Raw genomic sequence first — 11,198 nt, forward strand, 5'->3', positions numbered from 1 at the left:
TGTTGAGAGATCTTCTCTTTTCTGTATGAACAGCCAGTCTTCTCTGCTGCCTCTGCTGCATCTCCCTATGATGCTGCAGCCTAAGGGGAGCTTCAGCTGTATCCCCCCTGACTGGGAGAAAGTGATTCCACTCAGAGAACCTCAAACCACAAACTGGCTTCACAATGTCCAGCACCACTCCCCGCTGACTTAAATAACCTCTTACAATTGCTCCAACAACCAAGTGCTTCTACTCTGTAACAGCAAGTAGATAGTCAAAGGCACCATCTCTGTTAGCTGGGTGGTGCTGGTTAGGGATCTTTATGTCTTCAGCTGTATGTGTTTAATTGGCAGCATCACTTAAAGCAATGAATCCAAAAAGGCAAACTGAGCATTAAATCAGTGTTGTATTCTGACACCAAAATCAGTCCATCCTTCAGCGCACAGATGGAACACCCTCGCTATCGCCATTCACAACAGGGCGGTCAGTACAGGTCAATCAGAAATTGTTGAGGTGAACTTTGCAGAGGGGTACCACTTCCTTTGAATGGCTTCTGCCAGTGTGGCAATGGAAGCTGAGACATTAGCCACTGATGCTGTCTCATGGCTGGATCTGCAAGTTCTGCCATATTGATCACCCCTTCCACACGGGAACTAGCATGGGAAAGGCAGAGCTGTATTCCCTAAGACCCTTGGAAGAGACGTGCTGTAAATTATTGGGCCGCCAGTGACTGAGGTTATTGGGACCAGTGTGCCGATGTACATCCAGGATGATGAGATGTCCCTGCCTGATGGTCCTTCTCAAATCTCACATCTCCTACATCCTGTTATCTGACATGAAATGAAATTTGCAGATGGTATGACCAGGAAAGGATCAGCTCCAAGCCTTGTGCCAAATTGGAATCAGAATCCTCCATACTCTTTAATAGTAACAGCACACTCTGTGACAGGCCTGTCAATGCACTAAGTATCTCTATGTGGATGCCCAACCAATGCATCACTCAATTGAAGCCCTTGTTAAGTCCTCTGCAGTAGCTCTCATGCGCAACCTCACACTCCAGGGATCTAGCACATGTGCTATCTTTTTGTTTTCGTTTGATTTATTATTCTCTCACGTATTGGTATACAGTAAAAAGTATTGTTTCTTGCATGCTATACAGACAAAGCATACCATACATAGAGAAGGAAAAGGGAGAGTGCCGAATGTAGTGTTAAAGGGGCAGAATGTAGTTCTCCCTCCCAGCCTGACTCATGTGCAGTGATTCATTAACATTGATTCACATCTCAATACTGTCTTCTAATCTTCATGTAATGCCTGTTTCTGAGCTGGTGGTTGTAAATATTAAATCAAATGATGGCAAGTCTTAATCAGGAATCTGCTTTTGGGCATAACCTTCAAGGTGAGGCTGCAGTAGCTGATCAGGCGGCAGGTCTTGGGTATCTGAAAGCAAAAATGGGCAGGTGGAGGAGGAACAAGAAGTCCATGGTCATACCATCTACAAATTTCATTCCATGTCAGATAGCACGTTATATGGGATGTGGGATTTGAGAAGAAGCATTAGGCAGGTACATCCCATCATCTTGGATGTACATTGGCACACTGGTTACAAGGACCTCAGTCACTGGTGGCCCAATAATTTGCAGCATATCTCTTCCAAGAGCCTTAGGAGATACAGCTCTGCCTTTCCCGTGCTAGTTCTCTGCTGCTGTCTCCTGTTAAGTACAGTCATGTTCTGCAGGAACAATTAGTGGGCGACAATGTGTTTGGATAAAGTGCTGTCATAGCTAAGTAGCTGGAAGCTGTGAGGTGTGAGTGTGAAGCTTGCTGAACTGGTAAGTGTGTGAGACTGGTGGAGGATATGAATGTTGGCATGAGTCTGAATTACTGATTGATAAGTGATGGGTGAGGTGCATTGAGAGATGTGTGAAATTGGTTTTGCAGAGCATTGAGCAATGTGTGAGGTTAGTGTTGCAGGGCATTGAGTAGCACTGTACCCAGAATGCACTCCTTTTTTTAAAGAGGTCCAGGCTGCCTTTAGGTTGTACAGTTTAGCAGTAACAGGTGCATTCATGTACCTGGGCACCTGTTGAGTGTGCTGCTAGTCAGCAGCATATTCAATGCTGGATGTATGCCACACATGTAGAACTCACCTTGACAAGGCACTGTATAATCATGCATCATTATTCCCTGTGCGCTTAAAAGTTTTATTGAAGTTTTAGCGATACTAATAATAAAAAGAGCATCATTTTTCCATTGCACACATCAGATACTTCCAGCCCAGGTGTATTAAAGCCAGTAACTTAATACAGTTTCTTCTGCATTGTCTCAGCAATATGCTATAGTCCATTTCAGAAAGGCATCATTTATTCTATCAAGAAAAGTAACTTTTCTGTTTTCCACATCAGTTGTTCTTGAGGCCTGAGGAAAAATGATTGTCTAGTGCCATTTTAATGCTCAGACTTATGAAGCTCCTGGCAAAAAGGGAGAGAGTGATGGAGGAATGAATGTTTCATTCTCATTCTTGTGCATTTTAACTAAGATTTGGCAAAGGAGAAAAAGAGCCCAGATTTCGTATTGAAAGCAATAGGGAAGCTAACAGCACTTACTATCATTAAGGATTAAACTTGTCAGCAGCTTCCAACTTCTGCATACATGCAGTTAAATGTGAAAATCTGGAGTGTGTTGTCCAAGTCACCTTGTGCTGTGCTACTACAGGAACTCACCAAAAATACCTGGCATGAAGATGTGGTACTTACCCAAGCGCTACCCACTAAACATGGCAATAAAGGTCAGGGCTGCTGCATTCAGCTGTAAGTGAATTTTTAATGGAATATTAATAACTACTACTAAACAACGACTCTGGAACTGAAAATTTAAATTTTCAAGTGTGGTATCTCATTTCTGCAGAATGTAATTAGTATCGGATTTTTTTTAAAGTAAAATAAAATGTTTTCTTTTAATTTTCCATGTATCCCTTCCTATATCTATCTTTTTTCCTTTTCTTTATTTTGCTTTCTGGACCTGATTTGACATTGAATTTTATCTCATTAATATTTCTTGATTTAGACTGTGTATTTCACTGAGGAATAAACAATATGATGACTTGAAGAGCCAAGAGTGAAAAAAAGTTATTATTTTTAATATTTTTGTGGTTTATGTTATTCCGTGAAGCAGGCTTATGGTTGAGGTGTGTGTGTGTGTGTGTATGTGTGCAATTAAGCTGGCGACTGACTGCCTACGGGGTTGAAGACATCAAAGAGGACTAAGTATGAAATGTAGGCACTCGAAGTAAATATGGTCAAGTTGACTTTTCTATATGCAAATACGCCATGAGTAGATATTTGCATTAGAGGATAATGCAAATATTCATTGTTAAATTTCACAGGGAAGTAAAAACGAGTTTACAACTTGGAAAGGTCATAAATAAATGAGGCAAAGCTATTTTAAAGTGTATTTAACTGAAGGTAGGGGCCATAGGGAGAATATAAAATATTCTGGGAAAAGTGAATTTCAAATAAGAATAAGGACAATGTGAACTAAAATGAAGACTACTTAAGGAGATGTGAAAACTGTGTAGGGATGACCAAGTAAGACCTCCTGGAGTGATTCTTTGTGCTGGGAAAGAACTGTGAAGAAGAAAAATGAGGCAACATCAAGCCAATCCAGAAGTGTACCTGCTTTCTTTTCAGAAAGCAGGGTTTTGTTTTAAATTATCTTGAATTTTCACAGGAAAGCAAGAGAGAAGCCCTGTGACATATCTCCTTTACAGCAACAATGGCTTTGTCTTATAGTAATATCACTGGATTTTTTAAATGGAGTATGTATTTATGAGGGATTGTTACTTAAAGGGGTGTTTATCTGTGAGTCTAACCAAGTAGGAAATCTTCTTGGGGCCACGTTCCATATGACTAATTTTAACTGTGTAAATGTAATCCTGCATGTTTGAAGATTTTGTTTCTTTTGTTAATAAATGATTTAATATAATATTTAAAATCTCCAAGTGTTACTGAAAGTTGTGGCTTCTGACTTCAATACTTGTATCTTCACGTGGTATTAATAGAAAAATACAAAAAGAAAAGAGTTATGATAGTTTGCCAGGTTTTCTAGTGGGAGTTTTCTTTTGTGTGGTAGATCATAACACTTGCCATTGCTTGCCTCATTCATTCACAGACCACAGATCTCTGGTAAAAGATTGTCATGTCCACTTTGCTGTGTACAAGTCCACTAAAGGTCTGTGTAACTGTAGGTGTAGTGAAGTGGAGTGACATTCCCCCGCCACTGAATGCAAAATTCTGGCCTGTGGTCTAATCCATGATGACATCCGGACCTTTCCTTATTATTTTATAATATCCCCTTTTTGAACTTTCCTTCCTCTAAAGGTCCCCGCAGGCTTCCCTCATATCCACCTTGGTCTGGTTCAACATCAACTTTGAATATCCCAGCTCCAAATAAAGAACAGATTTTGTAGTGAATTCAGAGTGGGGACCTGGTTTTACCATTGTAACTGCTTTTAGACTGTTAGTGTAATCTGCCTGCCAATTCTTTCCTTCGATTCAGAATTAATGTGAAATGATTTGGAGATAAATCATTTAAAAATATGACCACATGAAGCTTGAGAATTATTCTCCAAGTTGCGTTTACGATCATGCCAAATACAGAATATGGCTGTACTTACCTGGATTATTGAGTTAGATACCCATTTCGATTGAGAATGCATACATGGTGCTTTTCTCATTGAGCCAAGCAAAGATGATCCTATTATCAATCTATTCACAATGGAGAGTTTACCTTTCTTTTACACTGCTATGCCATTCATTGCCCTTTGCACATGTCCACCTGCAGCCTTATCCTAGTTCCCAGGAATTGGATTTAAAGAAAGAGATGGAATTAGCTTAGATCGTATCTTTCACTAACTTTAAATGATAGTTTACAATGAAAACATTATAAAATTAATAAAACCAACAGCTAGTAAAATTGTATCATTTTTATTTGTTGTTTCTGTATTGTAGGAATTTCATTTTAGAAGTGTAATTCTGTGTGTTATGGTCGCACCTGTCCTTCTTGTCCCCACTGGGACTCCTTACTAAACTAACAGCTGCAAGCAGGGCTGATACAGAACAATGGCAGTACAAAATAAACTCAGTACAAAATCCACAAGCATTGCACCAAAGAAAATGGGAATAATAGAGATAATCTTTTTCCTAAATTATGAGGTTCGGTGTAAAAGCTACTCCCAAGTTTTGGGAATTATAATGAAACATGCCCCGTATAACAGCATGCTGCAACGATAACTCTCCTATTTTGCAAAATCAGAAAACAAATCAGGACTGCATCTGATATCAGCAATATGCATTCCACTAGTGTGCAAGACTTCACACTGCAAACAAAGCCTTGCACAATCGACCTCTTATATCACGGATGATAAGCTTTGGAATTACAAATTTGGCAAGTTTCTTACCCTAAGAGATCATTCACTGCCAGAAGGGAATGGAGGCTGAAAAACGAGTAGCCAAGCATAAAGCAGTGCAGTGGGGTATGTCTGCTTCCTGGCACTAAATAAAATTGGAGTTTACTGTGCTTAAAAGTACATTCTATTCTAAGAAAAAATGCAAGTACTTTATGAATCATACAATTGCAATGTCATATCAACTGTCTTCCAAGTCAGTGCAAGATTTATGCAAAGTGGTACAACATCTGTGTGAAAAAATTATGTGTTCCTATCTTCATAGAGTCATAAAGCCCCTACAGTGCAGGAGGCCATTCAGCCGATAGACTCTGCACCAACTCTCTGAAAGAGCATCTTACCAAGGCCCACTCTCAAATTGGGTCCAGGCAGCAGTGCACCACTGTGCAACTCTGCCGCTTTTAAGTGAAATACGTTGTCTCGAATATAAGCTTTTGTAGTGCACACAGCGCACTGTGTGGTAAATCCACAATTGTGAGATGTTCAACATCATGTGTTTACACAAATTGCTGCAATATTTGGTTTGCTGGGGATCATCCAGGATAAATCCATCTCCAGACTTGAACGTCCAGGAATTTTGGTGTGAGACAGATTTATGATCAATATATACTGACTTATCATAATAAATTCTAATGTATCTCCTGATCAGTTGTGGGCATTGTAATGTTGACACCAATTAAACCTCCCATAATCTCCACATCTACCTTCAGTCAGACAGGACTGATGCATGGTCATCAATATTGAGCCATTAGAAAAACTGTAATTGCAAGACACAAACCAAAATAGGCTGCAAATATACAAATCATCCCGTGTAAAATGAAGAAGACATACACCGTGGGTGGCACAGTGGTTAGCACTGCTACCTCACAGTGCCGAGGACCCGGGTCAAATTCCAGCCTTAGATGACTGTCTGTGTGGAGTCCGCACGTCCTGCCTACGTCTGCATGTGTTTCCTCCGGGAGCTCCGGTTTCCTCCCTCGCTCCAAAGATGTGTGGGTTAGATGGATTGGCCATGCTAAATTGCTCCTTAGTATCAGGGGGATTAACAGTGTAAATATGTGGGGTTATGGGGATAGAATCTGGCTGGGATTGTTGTGAGTGCAGGCTCGATGGGCCGAATGGCCTCCTTCTGCACTGTGGGGAATGCTATGATTCTATGATACCATTCAGACCACACAGGCTGTAACACAGCTGTGCAAGATGTTACTGAGACCAGAAGCTCCAGTTTCCTCCCACAGTCCGAAAGACGTGCTGGTTAGGTGCATTGGCTATGCTAAATCCTCCCTCAGTGTACCTGAACAGTGGCCGGAGTGTGGTGACTGGGGGATTTTCACAGTAACTTCATTGCAATGTTAATGTAAGCCTACTTGTGACACTAATACATAAACTTTAAAAGGTTTTAATTTGAGCTTCCTTGTCTTTCCCTTCTCCTTAATGAAGAGGTATAAAAAGAGTTTGGAAGATAAGGTTTGTATAAGGACCATGTTAACTGTATGGTCCAGGAGCTTCACGACATTTAATAGGATTCCCATAGTGCTTCAGTGCCTTTTTGCCACAGTGTAACAGTAATAAAGTCCAGTTCCAACGTATGGTGGCAGAGATGGAATGTCCCTTCATTGGTTTCTCGGAATTTGCCTTCCAAAAAACAGTAGATTGACCGGTGAGTACCTGACGAAGGAGCAGCGCTCTGAAAGCTCGTGGATTGTGCTACCAAATAAACCTGTTGGACTTTAACCTGGTGTTGTGAGACTTCTTACTGTGTTTGCCCCAGTCCAACGCCGGCATCTGCACATCATTGACTTCAACACAGGACAACAAAATGCCCTTGTGATTTCCATAGCTGGCAATGTTACTGTGCTATTCCTTCCCCCCAGATTAGCAACAACATAGAGGGAGCGACAGACTACATTTAAAGTAAATTAGGACAAAAAACTTGTGAACTTCAACGAGGCAGCAATAGAAAATCATTTAAACTGCACATGGGGAAATAGAGGGGGGAGTCAGGGGAAAAAACAAGATCCAAATAAGAGAGATCTTTGGGGTGGCCGTTATGGGAGATGGGGTGGCTTATTCCCAGTCCCCTTGACCGTAAAGTCTGTGATCAATCCACCCACCTGAAACCCGACTACCCTGCAGTGATATTACGCTAGAAGCAGCCTTAACTGAGTCAGAGTGGGACATCTACCCCCACCTAGAATTGTGTTGCAACCACCACTGAGACCACAAGCAGCACCCAAAGAAGAAATGTCATGGATCCTGGACTTCAGAGAAGTAATGTTTTAGAGGCCACAATAAATGGTGGGCTTAAAGGAAAGGTATGATCTTGAAGGGATTTCTTTCAATGGACTCCCCAAAAAAGGTACCCCCCCTCATCCCCACTTTCTGCCTGACAAACAGCCAGACAGTGAAAGCTGCCAGGCACTTGTTTTGCCTCTATCTTCTCCTGTCAACCATAATATTGTGGTGGAGGTGGAATGAGACTCTTAAATGGCCACTTAATTGGCCATTAAAGGCCATCAGTAGGTCCAAAGATTGTCAGATTGTCTGATGCCTTCCCCACCCACCGTGATGTGAGACACACCTGCAGGAAGGTGGGGTGGTCGGGGGGGGGGGGGGGGCTTAGGCAGTACTCTAGCTGTGGCCAAACCAGTGTTTTATAACACTAGTATAACCTTCCGACTGCCTTGAAAGACAGATTGAGGTAGAAACTATCACAACATTTAAAATACTTGGATACACACTGGAGACGTGGAAACCTACAGGTTTACAAACCACGAGCTGGAAAGTGGAACTAAATTGAATAGGTTGCACGCACTTCAGATTCCTGTATTCCTTCACACTTCTCAGAATCCCACCATTTATTGTGCATTCTCTTGACTTATCTGCTGTCCACAAATGCATTACCTCACACCTTGCTGGATTGCATTCCATTTGTCACTTTTCTGCCCAACTGACCAAACCTTTGATATTTTCCTGCCGTCTGTAGCTTTCTTCCTCACAGTCAATTTTTTAATGATCTGCAAATGTCTTAAATTATGGTCTTTACATTAAAACATATGGGTTGATTTCAACGCAAAGACAGTGGCCCCAGCTCACAGCCAATTTAACGGCTGATGGTCCTATAAGCGGCTTCAACCCCTATTTGGGAAAAAGTCCTGCCTCCAATCAAATGGCTGACAGCTCGCTATTCACAGCAATTTTGCTGGGGACAGTCATGATGAGGAGATACCGGCGTTGGACTGGGGTAAGCACAGCAAGAAGTCTCACAACACCAGGTTAAAGTCCAACAGGTTTATTTGGTAGCACAAGCTTTTGGAGCACTGCTCCTTCATCAGGTGAGTGGGAGTTGGGTTCACAAATAGGGAACATATAGGCACGGGCTCAATTACAAGATAATGGTCGAAGTGCGAGTCTTAACAGGTAATCAAGTCTTTACAGGTACAGGCAATGCGAGTGGAGAGAGGTTTAATCATAGGTTAAAGAGGTGTGAATTGTCTCAAGCCAGGACAGTTAGTGAGATTTTGCAAGCACAGGCAAGTCATGGGGGTTACAGATAGTGTGACATGAACCTAAGATCCCTGTTGAGACCGTCCTCATGTGTGTGGAACTTGGCTATCAGTTTCTGCTCAGCGATTCTGCGTTGTCGTGTGTCTTGAAGGCCGCCTTGAAGAACGCTTACCCGAAGATCAGAGGCTGAATGCCCTTGACTGCTGAAGTGTTCCCGACAGGAAGGGAACACTCCTGCCTGGTGATTGTCGAGCAGTGTCCATTCATCCAGTGTCGTAGCATCTGCATGGTCTCCCCAATGTACCATGCCTCGGGACATCCTTTCCTGAAGCGTATCAGGTAGAAAACGTTGGCCGAGTCACAAGAGTGTGTACCATGTACCTGGTGGATGGCGTTCTCACATGAGAAGATGGCATCTATGTCAATGATCCGGCACGTCTTGCAGAGGTTGCTGTGGGAGGGTTGTGTGGTGTCATGGTCACTATTCTCCTGAAGGTTGGGTAGTTTGCTGCAGACAATATTCTGTTTGAGGTTGCGCAGTTGTTTGAAGGCAAGTACTGGGGGTTGGGGATGGCCTTGGCGAGATGTTCGGCTTCTTTGATGACATGTTGAAGGCTCCAGAGAAGATGTCGTAGCTTCTCCGTTCTGGGGAAGTACTGGATGACGAAAGGTACTCTGTCCGCCGTGTCCTGTGTTTGTCTTCTGAGGAGGTCAGTGTGGTTTTTCACTGTGGCGCGTCGGAACTGTCGATCGATGAGTCGAATGCCAGATCCTATTCTTATGAGGGCATCTTTCAGCATCTGTAGGTGTCTGTTGCGATCCTCCTCATCTGAGCAGATCCTGTGTATATGGAGGGCTTGTCCATAGGGGATGGCTTCTTTAACGTGTTTAGGGTGGAAGCTGGAGAAGTGGAGCATCATGAGGTTATCCGTGGGCTTGCGGTACAACGATGTGCTGAGGTAACCGTCCTTGATGGAGATGCGTATATCCAAGAATGCAACTGGTTCTGGAGCGTAGTCCGTTGTGAGTCTGATGGTGGGATGGAACTTGTTGATGTCATCATAGTGTTGTTTCAATGATTGTTCGCCGTGAGTCCAAAGGAAGAAAATGTCATCGATGTATCTAGTGTATAGCGTCGGTTGAAGGTCCTGTGCGGTGAAGAGATCTTGTTTGAACCTGTGCATGAAGATGTTGGCATTTTGAGGAGTGAATTTGGTCTCCAATGGCATTGCTGCAACTGCCTCAATACCCAAAGCTGATAATTGCAAATCTCCAGACGCAATTCCACAGCTTATCCGCTTCATCCCGGACCACAATGTCTTCACCTTCAACAACCAGTTCTTCTTCCAGACACATGGAACAGCCATGGGGATCAAATTCGCACCTCAATGTGACAATTGTCACTGCAGCCTGATAACAAGGTAAGTGGGGGAGATTTTGCAAGGACTGGCAGGACCTACTGAGGTGATGGGAGGCTGGGATCAGAGTGGTGGTTACTTCAAAACTACTTTATTAACACTATAATAAGCTAAAGGGTAAGTACTTCTCTCCTGAGTGCAGACAGTTCTATCTGCTGCACAGTCTCTAGCTAATGACTACTGATGTCACTGTTATATCATGATACTTAGCACAATCTCATTACCATAAGTGGTAGGCTATTATACTATCTTATAATCAGGATGTTCACCAATTACCCAAGAACCATAAAGTTCCTACAGTGCAGAAGATGGCCATTTGACCCATCGGGCCCTATTTTACCATTTTGATTCTAAGTGCTGGTCAGACTTGAATCTGCGAGTGTTTCAGATCCCCCAGACGCACTCTGCCTGCAAAAATAACAGCGAGTCCAAATCGCGCAGCACAAGCCTGTGGGCGGGGCTTAATGCACCCAAAACCCTGCAGCTCCAATCGGCGCCTCCAACTGCGCATGCGCAGAAAAAAAATGATAGAATGTGGCTCCTCTGCCACATCCCTCCCGGGTCGGTTAATGCCTCCCCCGGCCCTCACAGACATTGCCCCACCCCCACAACATTACTGACCCCCTTATCCCCCCCACCCACCCGCTACCCAGAATGATCCCGGACTCCTCCCCCCCTTCCCCCCAATGATCTCAGGCAGAGTGGCAGCAGACCCCCCTTCCCCCACACCGACCTCAGAGAGATCCACCCTCCCCCCCCACTGATCTCAGGCAGAGTGATCCCCCTCACCCCCACCCTGGACCTTCCAGACTCCGATGGCTGTGTGACA

This window comes from Mustelus asterias, chromosome 3 (genome assembly GCF_964213995.1).
Source record: "Mustelus asterias chromosome 3, sMusAst1.hap1.1, whole genome shotgun sequence".
Classification (NCBI taxonomy): domain Eukaryota; kingdom Metazoa; phylum Chordata; class Chondrichthyes; order Carcharhiniformes; family Triakidae; genus Mustelus; species Mustelus asterias.